The sequence below is a fragment of the Austrofundulus limnaeus genome, unplaced genomic scaffold (assembly GCF_001266775.1).
Source record: "Austrofundulus limnaeus strain Quisiro unplaced genomic scaffold, Austrofundulus_limnaeus-1.0 Scaffold0, whole genome shotgun sequence".
Taxonomy (NCBI): domain Eukaryota; kingdom Metazoa; phylum Chordata; class Actinopteri; order Cyprinodontiformes; family Rivulidae; genus Austrofundulus; species Austrofundulus limnaeus.
In genome coordinates this window covers 6,590,733-6,598,158 of record NW_013952402.1, presented here as the reverse complement: position 1 = coordinate 6,598,158, position 7,426 = coordinate 6,590,733, and the positions used below count along the sequence as shown (strand labels likewise).

The 7,426-nt window shown below is 39.9% G+C and overlaps 1 protein-coding gene across 5 annotated transcripts in view; it reads right to left on the bottom strand.

Annotated features, from left to right (window-relative positions):
* Window positions 1-7,426, bottom strand: part of LOC106537058 (pleckstrin homology domain-containing family A member 1) — a 22,574-nt gene that overhangs the window by 14,264 nt on the left and 884 nt on the right. For 4 of the 5 annotated variants that reach the window (XR_001312627.1, XR_001312632.1, XM_014034456.1 and 1 more), the window contains exons 2-3: window positions 7,110-7,219; window positions 6,918-6,969 (exon numbers count right to left, since the gene is read on the bottom strand). The gene's annotated coding sequence lies outside the window, so the exon portion shown is untranslated. The remainder of the gene's footprint in view (window positions 1-6,917; window positions 6,970-7,109; window positions 7,220-7,426) is intronic. The other variant, XM_014034527.1, reaches the window with a different exon arrangement.

The window sequence follows — 7,426 nt, the reverse complement described above, 5'->3', positions numbered from 1 at the left end:
TCCACCTCCTTTGCAGTCATCTCCTTTTTCACTTTCTGAGTTTCCTCCTCCTAACTGCTCACTCATCTGATTTGGCAAGCCTCTGTCCAGCCCCTTCTATCTCCTCCCACCTGCAACTGAGCACTCTCTTTAAGCATCGTCAGAAAAAAAAAGACCACCACTGCATTCAGCCATGTTTGACACAACCAAAGGATCAGTGCAGGACAGAAATGTGTATATTTAACCTGAATTAGACATATCCCTGAAACTTCCAGTCTTCTGTTAATCAACAAAAAAAAAAGTAAATGATTAAAAGTTCCTCTGCCTGCATGTGAATGGTTACATGATTTCAATGTCAGAGCTTGTGTGGGTGGATAAAGAGTTACTGGAAGCATATATTGTCGCAGAGCCTGTTTAAGCTTCTCGGACAGGACCCAAAATATGGGACTGAGATGAGTCGGTGGAAAGCAAAGATAAAGACACTCTTTCTCCACGACATTATGAGGACTGTGTGGGTGAACATGAGGCAAAGAGAAGGGACAAAAGGCCTGGTTGTTTTGTGCAGACTCTGAGCTGTGAGCATCTCAGTTTAGTGCCTGGCCTGCATGTACCCGAGATGTCCCATTTGACACACAGACATGAAAAAAGGGCAGCACTCAGAGGGGACTATCTCAGCACCACACAAACACTGATTGTCACAAGAGAGACCAATCAGTGGAGTTTAGCGATCCTGCAAACGAAGGACTGTGCATGAGTCAGCTACAAATGTGCACTTTAGTTTTATTTGGGGCACAAGGCAAAAATGGAACTAMACGTAAACTAAACAGGCATAGGACTGAGTTCAAAGTGAACAGACAAACCAGTATTATTGCAATACAGACACTTAAATCTAATATTTATTGCTTAATTAAATACATTAAAAAATTAATTATTTCCCCTATCAAAGAATCCATCCTTCCATCACCTTTACCTACTTCTTTATTTCAGGGTCACAGTGGTCACTGTGCGAAGGGCGAGGTACATCACTGGGCCATATAGAGATTTGCAGAAATTTTCTTGATGTTACTGTAGATTATTAATTAGATTTTAGGCATTTTATTGTTTTTATTTCCTGCTTTTATTTTTCCTGAGTTTTTCGATTAAATTTGTTTTGCATGAGCCTTGTTTGAATGTTGATTCTGTAAGGCACTTTGGTCTGCTGTGSTGCATAAACGTGCTTTACAAATAAAGTGGGATTAGATTTGACTGGACATAGAGACTAACGAGACAAGCAACCATTCACTCTCTCACTCACACCTACGGACAATTTAGAGTCACCAATTAACCTAACAGTCATGTTTTTGGTCAAGTGGGAGGAAACCGGAGTACCCACAGAAAACCCACTCATGCACAGAGAGAACAAGCAAACGCTACCCAGAAAGATCCTTGGCCGGAATGTGAGCCGGCAACCTTCTTGCTGAGAGGCAACAGCTCTAGCAACTGAGCCACTGTGCCACCCTTTTAAAGAATGACCAAAAAAAAAAACTTTAAAAGCAAATGCATAAGATTCTCAATCATCAAGGTCAGGGTTATCTAGCATGTCATTTCTTGGACAAGTCATCAGTTACCATGGAATATCCTTTCAATGCTATGCCGATGACGCTCAGCTTTATATAAAAACGGACCATCAATCTGCATCGTTCTCTACATCTCCCTCATCTTCACTCTCCACACTCACTGCATGTCTGGAGGACATGTAAGGATGAACGAAGACTATCTCCAACTGAACAGTTCCAAAACGGAGGCCATGTTGATTGGCAYCCCTTGTCAAGTTCAGCCATCTTACATTAAAGCTATAACCTTTTCTGGACAGGGCATCACTCTCTCCTTCACTATCTCCAACCTTTRTGTCCAATTTGACCTTCACCTTTCATTTGACACCCACGTAAAACACCTGCGTAAAACCTTTTTTGTTCATCTTAAAACACTGCTAGTCTCATTCCATCACTTTTTTGCCTGATAAGAAACACTTGCCCATGCCTTTGTATCATCAAGACTGGACWACTGCAATTCCATTCTTTCTGGCATCTCAAATAAAAATCTTCAAAAACTTCAATTCATCCAAAACAGCACCACCCGGCTTCTGACACAAACTAAAAAACATCAGCCTATCACACCAGTCCTCTACATTGGCTTCCTGTCCCTGCTATAATCCAGAACAAGATCGGTCTTTTAACACACCAGTGAGTACATAGAAATACCCCCTCTACCTTACAGAGCTGCTCCTCCCACTCAACAAAACTCGTTCTCTCCATTCCAACAATTTATGCTGTCTCCAAATTCCAATAGGTTTTCATTTTGATGGACATATGATTCTATTCTGTTGTCTACATTATTATGTCTGAAGGGTTTGTGTTTAACCTATTTTTTCCTTCCTTTGAGTGTTTATCTAGGAAGCTTAGTTCCCGTTTGTTAAAGGGATCCTCGATTACTTGTAACATTAGACATTTTTTGATGATAAACTTGTGAAAATACTGTAAACTTTACTTTTATAAATTTTGAAAAAATATATTGTCAAGAGGACTGCATGCGCCATTTTATTAATGCTGTAAAGCATGCCAGGTAAACAATAATGTTCACTAGGTTTTTCGGTGCAAGGCTGTGTGTGCTCTTATCTACCCTGAAGGTTAATCGGACACTATCTGACAATCAGCCCACTAAAGGAATCAACAGAAAAAACCATAGAAGAAGACATGGAGTGCAACTTCCCTCTTCACAAAATGTAAATAAATATGGAGTAATGTCAGATTTTAGTGGTTGTAGGATTTATTTTTTGTTTTTGGAAAGTGTGCCAGACAAATAATTTTCAACAATGGGATCAACATGAGTGGAAGATGAGGGGTAACCCCAGAGAATGTTGTTTTCCACACAAGGCAGCCGAGACAGCTCCATGTGAAGCAGCATTCACTAAGGAGCATATCCAACTTCACAGCCGTGATGTCCACCTTATACAAATGTCGAGAGAGGTATTTACAAGATGAACAACTTTACTACATTACTCAGAAAGTCCTGCATTTTAGTCAGGGTGGCACATAAGCGGTGCGCAGGTGCGCGTGCGCRATAAAAAAAAAAAAGAAAAAGCGCACCAGATGGAATGTCATAAAGCTCACTTGCGTACCTAAGATTGTACCTGAGATTGTCTGTCAAACCAACAGCTAGCAGGGCTCTAGAGTGCGACCAGTTTGGTTGCAAACGTGACCTGATTTTTTTTTTTAAAATAAGTAAAAATCCAGCCGCACTGGTGTGACTGGATCGTTGTTCGGTGCTCACCAAGCCTCTAAGGGCAGCGGGACCCTGATACAAGGATTGAACRGACACTGCCTTCAACAAATCAGATGAAGTCCAGAGTCATTCTATCCAATCAGAGCAGAGCAGGGCGGGACTTTCAGTGAGAGCAGTTTTCAGCAGAGGCAAAGTGCAGGTTGAAGCAGCGGCTGCAGCGGTCAGTCCTGACATCTCCTGCTGCACTTTACTCCTGAACTACCAGACTTTGGTCTGTAAAACATAACTTTATATTAAATATGTTCAGAGCGTTGTTATCAAASAGATCTGTCCAACTTTGTGTGAGTGACTAAACTCCCTCCTCCAGAGAGACTGCTGTGACGGGAGCGTGTCGCTGCGCACGCAAGCCTTTCCGTGAGATTCACTGTTTACAGAACATTTGTTTGCCCCATATTAAAGCAAAGATGATTCTCTGTTTAACAACACCCCCATAAAAAAATTATATATATTAAAAAAAAAAAACTTGCCATGTTCTCTAGGTGAATGAGTTTTAAATGTTATTTTAATTTATCATAAAGATTCACAAATTTCATTCACAATTGTATCAAAAAAACAAGGTTCTTGATGTGCTAAACTTATTTATATTTAGGACCATACTGTGACACAGCTTTTCTGGGATAAATTTAATGTATTAAATGATCATATGAAGATTAAATGATTACATGAGCTGAAACCATCTAAATAATATAATATTTTTGAATAAAATACTCTTTTAAAAAATAAATCAGTCTAACAAATAAAGCATTTGTATGTTTTAAGTTATTTTTGCTCTGTGCAAAAGACAGCTATTTGCAGCTTGGATTGGAGAGTCTGGAAAGCTGGTTTAAACAAGGCCGAAGATGCAGAAGACCAAACTACAGGAGTTGTCCATCTGAGAGACATGTGTAGTCTAAACGACATTTAACCATAAAATGTTCAGTTTGTGATGTTTATATGACACCCAGCCTCTTGGCCACTTAGGTAGTTTATAAAATTTATGCAGAGTAAAAGAATAAAATAAAAACTCGGTGGACTGATTTGGCATGATGTCCTGAGACGTTGCAGCTGATAGGAGTCATAAAACAGAACAGGAAGACGTTAAGATGCCCTGACACCCCTCTAGATAAATGTGTTTAATGAGTGAAGGAAAATATGAGCACCAAGCAATAACCAGGTTCTCCCCTGAGAACCAGACCAAAAACTTTATGTGCAACCCTGGTTATAGTCCGCTTCCTGCTTCTGGAGTGGTCACTGGTCCGCTTGGCGTTCACACATGCAATCAAACCGCACCAGAGTATGCATCGACCAAACTAAGACCTACGTTTGCAGGCGGCCCAGAATTCACATTTTGGTCCGAATAAAGAGTTCAATTACACGTTTGCACTTCCCCAAATGAACCAGACTTTCCAGGCAAACGAACTAGAGTTTGATTAAAGCAGAATAAACAAAGCTGGTGTGAACGCACCCTGTCTCACGTGTTTTTTGACTTTAGCAAACACAAAAACGTTTATAACTCGGCCATTTTTACAYATATCAAGCTCAAATTTGGGTGTGATAGTAGCTGAGACCCATCTCATACTTTGATAACTAAATGATAGCTCAAGAAGGCTCTCACTTGTTTATTTTTCAGTTCACTGACATTTACCACAATGCTGGTTTTGTTCCATTATCGTCTTTACCACAGTTTCACTCTTAACATAGTTCAAAATATAAATTGTCATTAAGAGCATTTCTGGCAATAGTCTTCGTCAGCAGCAGTTTTAAAACTACATGTTTATATTACCCCCCCCTTCCTTGAAACCACAAACTGTGTCTATGGCTACGTTCACACTGCAGGTCTTAATGCTCAGTTCCGATTTTTTGAAAAAAATCCGATCTTTTTGTGTGAACGTTCACATTACATTTTAAATGTGACCTGTATCAGACCCCTGTGTGAACGCTCCACAGCACTGATGTGACGCGCATGCGCAGTAAAAGACGTGACGTCTCATCAGCCGGCTTGTTTGTTTACAGAGCTAGCATGGATGCTACTTTTTGCACATCGAATCGGAAGTTGTTGTTTAATCAGAGCTGATTAAATAATTATCTGACATGCTTCTTTAGTTCAGTGTTTATATATGAAGCTGCCTCTGACCGGGATGCTCCAGTGAAGCGTTTTTTTTAAACGAAACTACGAGCTGGAAAATAGTATCGACCGAGTAGCTAACTTTAGGATCGATACTCTCAGCGACCCAGGCTGGACCATTATTATCATACTATCTACGTGGAAAATGAAAAGTAAAAAGATGAAGCAACTGGACTTGTGTTTTGGAGCTGTAAACACATGGAGCTGCAGATTTAAACAGTGAGACTTGAGGTTAGTGTCTTATCGATCCTTCACCTCCTCCTCCTGATGAAAAAGTCAGATGGAATGTGACATGAGCGTTCACACTGCAGTCACTTTGAAAACATATCCGATTTAAAACCACATACTGAAACGGCCTGGGTCGGATTTGAAAAAATCKGATTTGTCTCGTTCAGACTGTCATAAAAAAATCGGATATGAGTCAGATGGATCAAAAAAATCGGATTTGGGTCGGATTTGCCTGCAGTGTGAACGTAGCCAATGACACAGCATTCCACTTTGTACTTGTAAGGATTCTTGGTAACACTTTTTTTAAGGGGGAGCCAGGATGTGAGGTTTATATGATCAAACCCAAACCCAGCGTACTTCAAAAACAGATCATTGCCATGTCACTTCATCTGGGTCCACAAAACAAGGTTTCTCGTGTGGTTAATGTTGCAGTTTTCCATTTCGAAACTGAACAAGAGAAGGTGAGAACGGATGTTCAGGTAAAACATAGAAGATGCTCAAGTTCAGTCAAACAATCAATGTGACAGATGACTTCTTAGTAAACATATTCCCACTCTATGAACTACTTGAAAAGGTTTCGTCAGTTCTCACATGACAGTCAACTAGTCATACAGGACAGGCCAGAAGTTTTGCACTTAAAATCATAGATCTGTGTGTCATCCAAGGTAACAGAAGAAAAGCAGCTGTAGAGTAGAAACTTGATGTTTGAAGTGGTCTGGGTTTAACATAAACTCTAAAACAAATCAGTAATAAATGCACTGTAGTGTCTACGGTGAGAAATGTTCATTTTGAGTCTCAGAACAAAATTGGTCAGTGTAGGACCAGAGGGATCCAGTTCAGGTGAAGACACATGTATTTGGTCACAAACTGGATCTTAATAATGCAGCATGAACAGGTTAGCAGATTGGATAAGTTGTCATAGAAAATAAGGGTTGGRGGTTAATGAGGATGCTCAAAAAGATAAATAGGTTTTTACTTGCAGCCTACAAACGACCTTGCCRAACAAGTTACCCCAAACTTAAAAAGAAAAATACGCTGTCAGACTTCAATTAAAAGTGGGAAATGTAAAACCACAACACGTTTACATTTAGTGTGTGAGCATTTACATTTAGTGTTAGCATTATCTTCTACAGTAGCTCACTGTACTGTCTGAAGCTATGGCTCAAGTTAGCTTAGCACAACCGCAAACATGTTGACTGACTCACACGGTAACTGGTATTTATCTAACATCTGTATATATTGAATAATAATGTTACCGACACAACCTGAAGCTGTTCAAACTTACCTACGCTTGGCTGTTTCTTCAAACAAGTTTCGTCATCTTCGTTAAAATCAGGCTAAAAACACACACAGCACAGAGGCGACTGGAATTATTAGSCAGCTTCGTTCGTGAAATACTCTCAGTCGAAACTTTAACCAACACGATGGGGRAAATCTCCCACACAAACTTATCATGTAACTCGAAWAATTAACTCACCTCAACGTTTTCCTTCCTGTAACAAACCACACAACAGCGSTTTAGACGCTTGGTCGTCCTCTGCGTCTCACTCCATCTCAGATCCAGAACCGAACGCTGCTCCTACCTTACTGCAGAGTGCGGATCACAGATCGTCTGTTAYAAAGATGACCACTCTGAGGCTAAAACATACATGATCAAAAAGATCTATCGTCTGTTACAAAGATGACCACTCTGAGGCTAAAATATCTATCTATCTATCTATCTATCTATCTATCTATCTATCTATCTATCTATCTATCTATCTATCTATCTATCTATCTATCTATCTATCTATC